This window comes from Gavialis gangeticus, unplaced genomic scaffold (assembly GCF_001723915.1).
Source record: "Gavialis gangeticus isolate Ggan-Ray unplaced genomic scaffold, GavGan_comp1, whole genome shotgun sequence".
Taxonomy (NCBI): Eukaryota; Metazoa; Chordata; order Crocodylia; family Gavialidae; genus Gavialis; species Gavialis gangeticus.
In genome coordinates, this window is record NW_017729026.1 from 12,361,012 (window position 1) to 12,370,343 (window position 9,332).

The 9,332-nt window shown below is 39.2% G+C and overlaps 1 long non-coding RNA gene across 1 annotated transcript in view; it reads left to right on the forward strand.

Annotated features, from left to right (window-relative positions):
- LOC109299543 overlaps window positions 1-9,332 on the forward strand; it is a 40,196-nt gene that overhangs the window by 7,692 nt on the left and 23,172 nt on the right. The window contains exons 2-3 of the long non-coding RNA XR_002097909.1: window positions 1,365-1,412; window positions 5,121-5,150. This is a non-coding gene — a long non-coding RNA (uncharacterized LOC109299543). The remainder of the gene's footprint in view (window positions 1-1,364; window positions 1,413-5,120; window positions 5,151-9,332) is intronic.

Genomic DNA, 9,332 nt, shown 5'->3' on the forward strand with positions numbered 1-9,332 from the left:
CCTGGGGGGGGGTGGGGGGCGGCATGTGCCCCAGTATCTGTGCGGGGCAGGGCAACTGCCACTGCAAGCTAGGGCTGGGGCTGCACCAGGCTCTTCCTGGCAGGGGCTGGACTGCACCGTACTTGGGGCGGGCAGCGGTGGCACTGCGAAGGGGATTGGGGGGGAGCTACGGTGAATTTTGGGCTGGCTGCAGCCCCTCCTGTAGCCCCTCCTAGTGCTGCCACCACTGCCCGCCCCGTGCCCAGCCCAGTCCCTGCCAGGAAGAGCCTGGCACGGTCCTGGCCCCAGCCCACAGCAGCAACCGCCCCGCCCCTCACAGATCCAGGGGCACACATTCCCCCCCACCCCTCCTCCAGATCAGTTCAGTCTAGCTAGGTTAGACTAACCTGTAAAGATTGAATCAGCTCAGGCTTTTTGAATGTCTGTCCCTAGCCCCTAAGTTCAGTTCAGGCATCTAATTTGCCTGGTTCCAAACTCCTGTTTAGCTAATCAAGTGGTATTTAGGTACTTAAATATTTGTGCCTGAATAACTTTGAATCTGTCCCTTCATCAGCACAAGATTCCCAGTCATTGGATCCACAAAAGAGTAGATTTAGTGGTATCTACCCAGGGTATCATAATGTTTCCTACTGGACCAACCTATTAAGAACTAGCAGAGTCTATCTCCCCAGTGGGAGGGATATTTTTTATTGCTGATCTGTATATTTTGAGAAAACTATGTTCACAAATAGAGATGGTTATCATGTATATAATACATTTCCTGGTCACATATGTGCTGGCTAAGCTGTTTGGTCTCTGTAGGTTGAACCAAACACCGTTTTATTATTTTCCTACAGTAAGTAGCATTTACTATGATGATTTATGTTATGTCCAGTGAAATAATAAGTGGAACTATGGCCCAAGAAAAACATAAAAGCAGCACACAGAGGGAGATTAATTTATAGTTCTGAATAGTGGTTAAAAAGAGATCATTTTTCATAGAAGTACGGATCTGGAAAGCCCAGCTACAGCCAGACCTGCAAAAACTGATCCCACAAAAAGCAGAGGTAAAGCCACACCTAATAATCATTCAAATTTTTATAAAGTGACTGTATACACACACATACAAAAAATACAAAAAGGAATTTGGAAGTAATAATCTACTAATAAAGCATGTTTGTTAAGATAATCAGCAGCCTTTTCTTTCGCAGTCTTCATTGGTTTGACATTTTCATTTTAAGGTTTTTAACTGAAAAGTCACATGTCACAATATAAACATTGCTAAGTGTTGCTCAATTCAAATTCTAACATTGTGTGTTTTCGTGTAATACAAAAACTTTATTTTGAAACTAAAATTAGCCTAACCCCTGCTTTGTTTCCTTTAGAAGCCCCAACAGTAAAAGAAACTCAGCGACATCACAACCTGACAACAGGTAATCAATATTTCTTCATAGTTTTAAGGGAGTTCAAGTTACCAAGCATTTCATATTCGCAAGATGTGTTAAAGTTTGTGGGACTTTCCTTAAGGGCAACCTGGCAGAAGACAACTCATAAATTATTGGTGACCGATGTGTTTGGATTGTGTCACCTTGCATCACTCTCTTAACTTTTTAAACATCTTTTCAGCTATTTGTTATAGACAACTGGTTTGCCATGTAGTTCAAGATACATTTAGAGATGCATATGGTCCTCATGGGAAATCTGTGCAATAACACAAGTGAATGAGAAAGAACCATCCTGAAAAATAAACAAGAAAGCAAATTGAGCTAGGATGTTTCAATAGGTGATCTCCCTATGGCATGTTATCAGTTGTTCCTCTATTTTTATCCTGGTTTATGACAGAAATAAAATAAAACAACCAGATGCTCAACTGGTATAAATCAGTGTATGTGATTTTACTGAAGCTGTGATGACTCATTTAAGGATCTCACCCTATGATCTCACTACACAGTTATATCTGCTCAATGTAGAAAAGGTGGGGCTAGATGCTTCTATGACTCACAGTGATGTAACCTTGCTGAGTTCAACAACTGAAAGCAGTATTTGGCCAAAATTTACCTTTTTTATACAATGTTTCTGGGGGGTTTTGTTTCAATGGAATCATAAAATTAGAATGTCATACATTATCATTATATAGCTGTATGTATTATGTATAAAGTTCACATATTTTCAGTTCAAAGAAAAATGCATTTTTGCAATACAGTTGGGGACAAAGAAGCATTAAGGAAAAGAAAAGGCAAATAAAAAATTAAGCACATAAAATACTGGCGCACAGACTTCCATTAATGCCTCATCAGTTTAAAGTAAGCCCATGCATATCTGCTTTGCTACCTTAAGATGGATTATTCTCTTATGATTTTCTTCAGGTGGTAAATCTTAGAATTAGCAAAAAGCTTGAACATCTAATTATTTTGTGTTTGATTACAAGAGCTCCTCTATATGTGTGACATGCATAGCATGAGGCGTGACTGTGGGAATCACGAATCAGATCCCTTCACACCTTACTGCCAGTGCAGGGGAAGCCCAATCCTGGGCTGTCCCTGATTGGGCTCCCCCTGCAAGCTCCTGCAGTTGGGAGCCACCTCAGCTGACAGGGCTTCCAGCCATGGGGGTGTCACATGGGTCCCCACAGCATGGATACCACAGCTTCATGCACTTTCAGAACTGGCGCACCACAGCTGACATGTTCTCCCAGCTGCAGGGGTGCTTTATGCTTCATGTATCCCCATGGCTGGGACACCACATCAGTTGTGGTGCCCCAGCCATGGGGGTGCATGCGGCAACTCTGCAGCTAGAAAACCTGTCAGCTGATGGGGCTCCCAGCCACAGGGGTATGTGCTCCTGTGGTTGGGAGTGAGCATCATCTAGGAGCTCACAGGCTTGGGGATGCGCATACCCCCTGCCCCCAGCTGGGAGCTCTGATCTGCTGATGGAGCTCCCAGCAACAGGGGCCCCTGGTCACATGTTCAATTAATGGCATGATAGGAAGCAGCTACAGAGTTAATACACATATTTTGTCAAATAACTTTGTAGCTTATTTCTCTTTTTATGATGCCAGGAATTGAGTGAACATGTAGCCAGGAGACCCCTTAAGGCATGATTAACTTATTAAGTAAATGTAAAGAGCAAATCATCCTTTCACTTTCAAAAACTTGACAGATTCAAGTGATATTGGAATTGAATTTTAATCCAACCTCTTCTTAGTATAACAACACATACACATAAAGAAAATTAAGGAATTAAAAATCTATATACAGCTTGAATTTTAGCACATTCAGTATTTAAATGTGATTTAAAACAGTAATATTGATGTCTGCTGTAGGGATTAACTGGTATTCCTCTGTAACCTGCCTTTCAGTTATTTAAGATACTACAAGCATGTCTACACCCATGGTGATGCAGTAATGTGATACATCACCGTATGATGTGCTACGGGGACATAGCGATCATGTGTATCTACACATGATCGCCAGCTACATTGGCATAGCAGTGCACCAGGTACAGCGTGCCACTACAGTGATATAGTGGTGACATCTAACCATGCACCATGTCCACAATGCAGTAACCACCTGCACTGCACTGTGTTTTAGTACTACCAAAAGGAAGTACTAAAGCATGGTGCTATAGCAATGTTACATGTAGGCGTACCCTTCTATGACTAAATATGCGCATGAAAATCAGAGTTAGTTCAGCATATCTGGTCTTCCAAAAAGGTTCAGGTATATTTGGAACTATAGTAGGAAAATCCAGACCCATATCTACAGTCAGAATTTCCCCAATAGGAGCCCTTCATATCCAACTTGGAGTTAGTACCATCCCAATGCTAGAGGATACTGCTCTATATGAACTGACACTTCAGTTTAAACTAGGAGTGTCTAAGTGGCTCACAGGCTGGATCTGGCCCACTGGGTTACTGATGGACCACCAGAAGTTGGGGAGCATGGTCAGGGGAGTGACCTGGCACAGAATCCAGAGCTCTTGAGCCCTGGTGGACATAGTTGTCAGCTCCAGTTGCTCTCCACCCACTTTGCCTGTCTCCATCAACGTGGTACTACCTCCTTAGCCAAAGGCCCTGCCACTGCTGGAGCTCCATGCCCCATGCCAGAGCTATCACTGCCATGTACTCTGAGTGCTGCCAGTGCAGTTCTGGTTCCAGTAGAACACAGCAGGAACTAGAGCTGCTACCATCATCGAAGCTGCCCTGCACCCTGGGCTGAATCTGACCGGCAAGGAGCCCTGTAGTTGAGATCTATTCCAGGGCAGGGGGTGAGACAGACCCTCCTAATTTAAATTAACAGGAATATAATATAGGCAATTCTGGCAGTTTGCATAATGGGCATTGTAGTCCAGTGGATGCTGCACAGTGGATACCTGGGAATATTACAGTCAATAGCACTGCTTGAGATCACTGATACTTTTATTATACTAGCGTTTTAGTCCATAGATATTCAAAAAAATGTAACAATGAATAGCAAAAGTACTGAGGGAGAATTAAGGGGTCAACAGCACAATATTGTAGGAGAAGTAACATATATTTATTGTAGACTGATAAAGTTGTTGAACATACATATTATTAAATTGGAGCAATATGTTTCCCAAGAGGATTATTATTTATAGGTAAATATGTATATTTAACCATGGAATGTTAATTTCATTCTATATCCTAAACAAAGGCAAACAAAAGTCTCATATACATATATTTTAAAATCACTAGGGATCTTAAATTTCTTTGGCATGAAAACCTTCATGTTTGCTATCTACTCAAAAGGATTGTTTCAGGGAGAACTTAAGTTATCTTGAACCGTGACAGCAAAAATCGTATATATGAATATAGTAGGCTACTTGCTTTTTTTTTTTTTTTGAAGAAAGCATTTTTCAAACACATTTATCCTTTCTTCCTAAAGTGATAAATAGCAATATGATTTCTTAGTTATTTTCCTTCATACAAAGGATTATTCTAATTACATTATCACCAGAAGATATTCAAGGGCAAATAGCCATCACCACTTGAAAACCTCAGCAATTCCTTTGGATGAATTCATTGCAAGTCTGTATTAATAGGTGCCGATTGGCTGTTACTATTAAGTTGTATTATTACCTTGTATTTTGAATCTCCATTACATGTATTTTTTTCCTTACAGAGAAGGTTTCCAAAGCTGCAAAAACAGCAAGTAAGTTCTACTCAGTTTATCAAAAATGATTAATAACCATATTTCATACTGCAGTCACATAAATGTATGTTTATGTGGAATATTTTTTCAAAGATTATTTATTCTGTCACACTGATAGAGAAGGGGGAAGGTTTTTGTTTGCTTGCTCCTGAAATGTAAGGGGAAATGTTACTTTATTAAGTTCTTTAATCTGCACTTTTACTATGTCTACATTGCAGCTATTATAAGGGTTTAAGTATTCTGGCAGTAGCTTACCACACAAGTAATTCATTTTATAAAACACTGTTCGTTGTTGGGATCATGCCTCTGAATTTGGTGGTTTGATTACATCCTTATAGTTCAATTAATCTTTAACAGATATTGAGGAGAAAAACAACACATAATGCCCTTCTTAAAAAAAAAGGAAATGCAGATTAATAAACAGAACATTGCCGATGACAGTTGTGACTTTCAGTAATAGTGATCACCCCAGAATAATATATATTGGGGATTCTTTGTTTTCTTTTTTATCAGAAGTCATCATTAAATCACTAATATTTTTTTTCTTTCCTGGACCTCAAGAGTTCATACCATTTCCTACAAAGTAAGGGATTGAGTTGATATATTAGACATTCTCTGGTTTCATACCTAAGATTAGTCCTTATATATCCAGGTAAAACTTATATATCCAAGGGTTGAGAAAGTTACCAAAAAATAATACAGAGTGTAAATTTTCAGTGCACGACCTACTCTGTAGTAAGCCTACTATCTCCACTTTGAAATCAAAGCAAGTTGCCTCATAGTTACTGCACACTAATGATATTTGTACACAATAGAAATAGTGGGCCACCTCCTGAACCAGAAACCATATAGCCATATGTGTGGGATATCACAAGCTGGACTAGTTAGCTTGAGAGATGGGCTAACTGGCATTATCTCTTAGTGGTGCTGATTAGTCCACATGTACACATGCCCTAAAATAGTCTCAAGAGTAGTTAGTCCTGAGTAATAACCATGGTATAAATTTGCACTCTAGCTGACGTTGCAGTAACCTCTCTGTTTAGGCAAGTGTTGAAACTTTGACTGTCTTAAGATATATGAACAAGTTGTTACGAGGCAAAGAAGGGTGGGATTTTACAGTGCATAAGCTGCTATGCAGCAATGCCATGTGCACATTCTCACTCCACGGTATATGAATGCCAATCTGTAATAGCTTAATTCTCTTTCACTGAAGTCTAAAGTATCCAGGTTCATTTTCATTTTCCACTGGATGCATGCTGTAATTGCAAAAAGACTGATGTACTGTGAAGCCCTGCTCTCCTTTGATCCTGGCATAAATTTGTGTGCCCAAGTTCTTCATATTTAGTATTTTATCTAAATTTGAACATGAATGTTGGCTACATAGCTGTTTTGCAGTAATTCTGTATTTTTATTCCATTTATCTATTTAAAAAAATCAAGCAGCCATCTTGATGAGTTATTGACATGCAGAAGCTTAGGATACCTAACCCAAATTAACAAATGGGTGGATTTTTAAGGTGAATTAGTTAAACCACTTTTAACCCTTGTGTGGACACTCTTGCTCACAATTAGTTTCACAATTAATTGATTCAATTTAGCTTAATTTACTTTGAAAATGAATTAAGCTAAATCAAATCAAGTCCACTTTTGAATGTCAGTATCCACATAGTAACTGAATGCAGTTTAAGTGATTCATTGTAAAAGTCCATTTGAATTAATTTTCCTAAGGGGGCTTGCATATACAAGCCCTATGAGTGAACTGGAAACTGTGTTAATATGTTAGTGGTTAGACAGATAAAATTAAAGATTTAAAATCTGATCTAAAGCCCATTAAAGTTAGTGAGAACATTTGCATACACTTCAATGAGTTTGGAGTCAGGAACAAAAGGTGTAAATACAAAGCAAAGATTAAAAATAAAAGGTCAATGCTTCCTTTAATTATATATAAATTGGTAACCTGCTTCTGTAGTACTAATACAATTTATTACCAAGACACAAATTTAATATCTAAATACATGGGATATGCAAAAGTCAGATCCAGAAGGGTATTTGACAGCTAACTCCCTTTTTAGGAGCCTAAATTCTCATTATTTTTAATTCAGTTATATGTCTAAAGATACCTTTTAATTGTAATTAAAGCAATTAATTTAATTAAAGTAATTAAAGCACTTACACACTTTTTTGGATCTGGCCTTTAATATAACCTTTTGAAAGACAGAACTTATACACAAATTCAGATACTTTGGTATGTTGTAGTTCTTGTGAACAGGGTGATTTTCTTCTATATACCATATTTACTTGCATACCACATCCACCTTTCCCTCAAATATCAGTGTTCCAAAATTGGGGTATGAACCTGAAGAGGGAAAACTGATTTTATGTTGAGAATAGAAGCATGGATATGCTGCAAGATAGCTAGTGCTTCTCTTCCATCCAGCAGCTTCATGGAAGGAGGCACAGAGTCTAGCAGGGGCAGGTCTAAAGGGAGGGCACAGGGATGTGGTTGGGCCACTTTGATTCCTGGTCTACCCAAAGCTTAAAGCAAACTTTCCAGTGGCATTTTTATTCAGGCAGTGTCCAAGGAGTCAGATGACTTCATGGTTCATGAAAATGTACCTGACTCCTACTAATTGCTCTTGAATATCCACAGGTATTAATGACTCTTCCTTCTTTTTAATGATCGTGGTGTTCCACTAATCTTCAGAATGTTCCACTAATGTTCAGAAATGTTGCTGTTTAGTTTCTTTTCTCTTTTTTCACAACCCTGAAGACTATGATTAATTCTTTTCAAAACCCTGGATCTGCCTACGAGTCCAATCTTCAGCAACAGCTACAATTTCAGCTTTTGGCTAAGCAGCCATGAGCTGCTTACAATTCAGATGTGAAAGAGTTAAAACTCTAGTGTTTTGCCTGAGTAGGGAAGTAAGTGAGGGTGAGCGAGCTAAAGATTAGGCTCTGTCTCTCCTCTATGCATCCATAACTGTAGAGGAAAAAAAATCTTTTTTTCTTCATGCTGCCTTCCCCAAAACAAGATATATGTCTTGTTTGCAGATGTATGGTATACAAGAAAATATGGTACTTTACAGGAATGTATAAGTTATGAGTTCTCATCTAATTTAACCCCTTCCCTATAACTCAAATGAAAAAAAATAACATACATTTCACCCTAGGTTTGACTGTTCTTAAGGTTTCTCTTAAGGAGCACCTTAATCATATTTTGCTACGTTTGGAAAATATATTCCCAACCTGCTCTGTGTTCTGGTTTGAATTATCTGCAGCAACCTGACAGCACAATTTAACAGTGACAGCTTGCACTGTAACACGTGGTTTTAATATAGCCTACGGTGAGTCGGCAGGAGAGCTCTGCACTTCAACACAGGCCATGTCTACATGGTAAACTGCACTTGGCAGCAGTGCCCTTAAACACATAGGGCATCTATAGACATACCCAATATTGCTCCAGTGCATGCTAATTAGCACGCTTCAAAGCAGCTTTGATTAATCAACTCTGCTGGAGCATGCTAATTAGCATGCTTCAACAGCCTTGGCATCTCATGTATTCAGTGTCTGGCATCTCATGTATTCAAAATAAGGGCACTTTAACTAAAAATTGTCATATAAGCTTTAGTTAAAATGCCCTTATTATTTTGCAGTGTGGGATGCTGAATACATGAGAAGCTTTGGGCTCTTTAATTAAAGCAGTTCCCAAAAGCCACTTTAATTAAAGCACTCCTCTACCTGCAACATGGAGCACATGTAAAGATGCCCATAGTGCTGCTCCAGGCAAATTGTTTCCTATGTCACCTACAGTGTAGTCACATCTGTGCTGATGAGCATAGGCAAGCTAATTGACTCCTCACTTAACAATGCTAATTAGCCTGTCTCAATACCTGGATGTAGTTGTACTCCTTTCAGGTTAAAAAGCTGCCCTCCCAAAGCAGGCTAACTTGTTTGAGGTTGCTGCTGTTGGGCATAGTAAGTTCACCATGTAGGCGCTGCCTCAATGTCCTATTATTCACAATGCACTATTAAGCTGAGAACAGAAATAATATATAAACTGGTGTAAATGATCAGAAACCAGTCTAAACCTGTAACAGAAGTTCAGTGCACATAGACCATTTTATAGTTTCATAGTTTCATAATTAGTAGGGTCGGAAAGGACCTGAGCAGATCATCAAGTCCG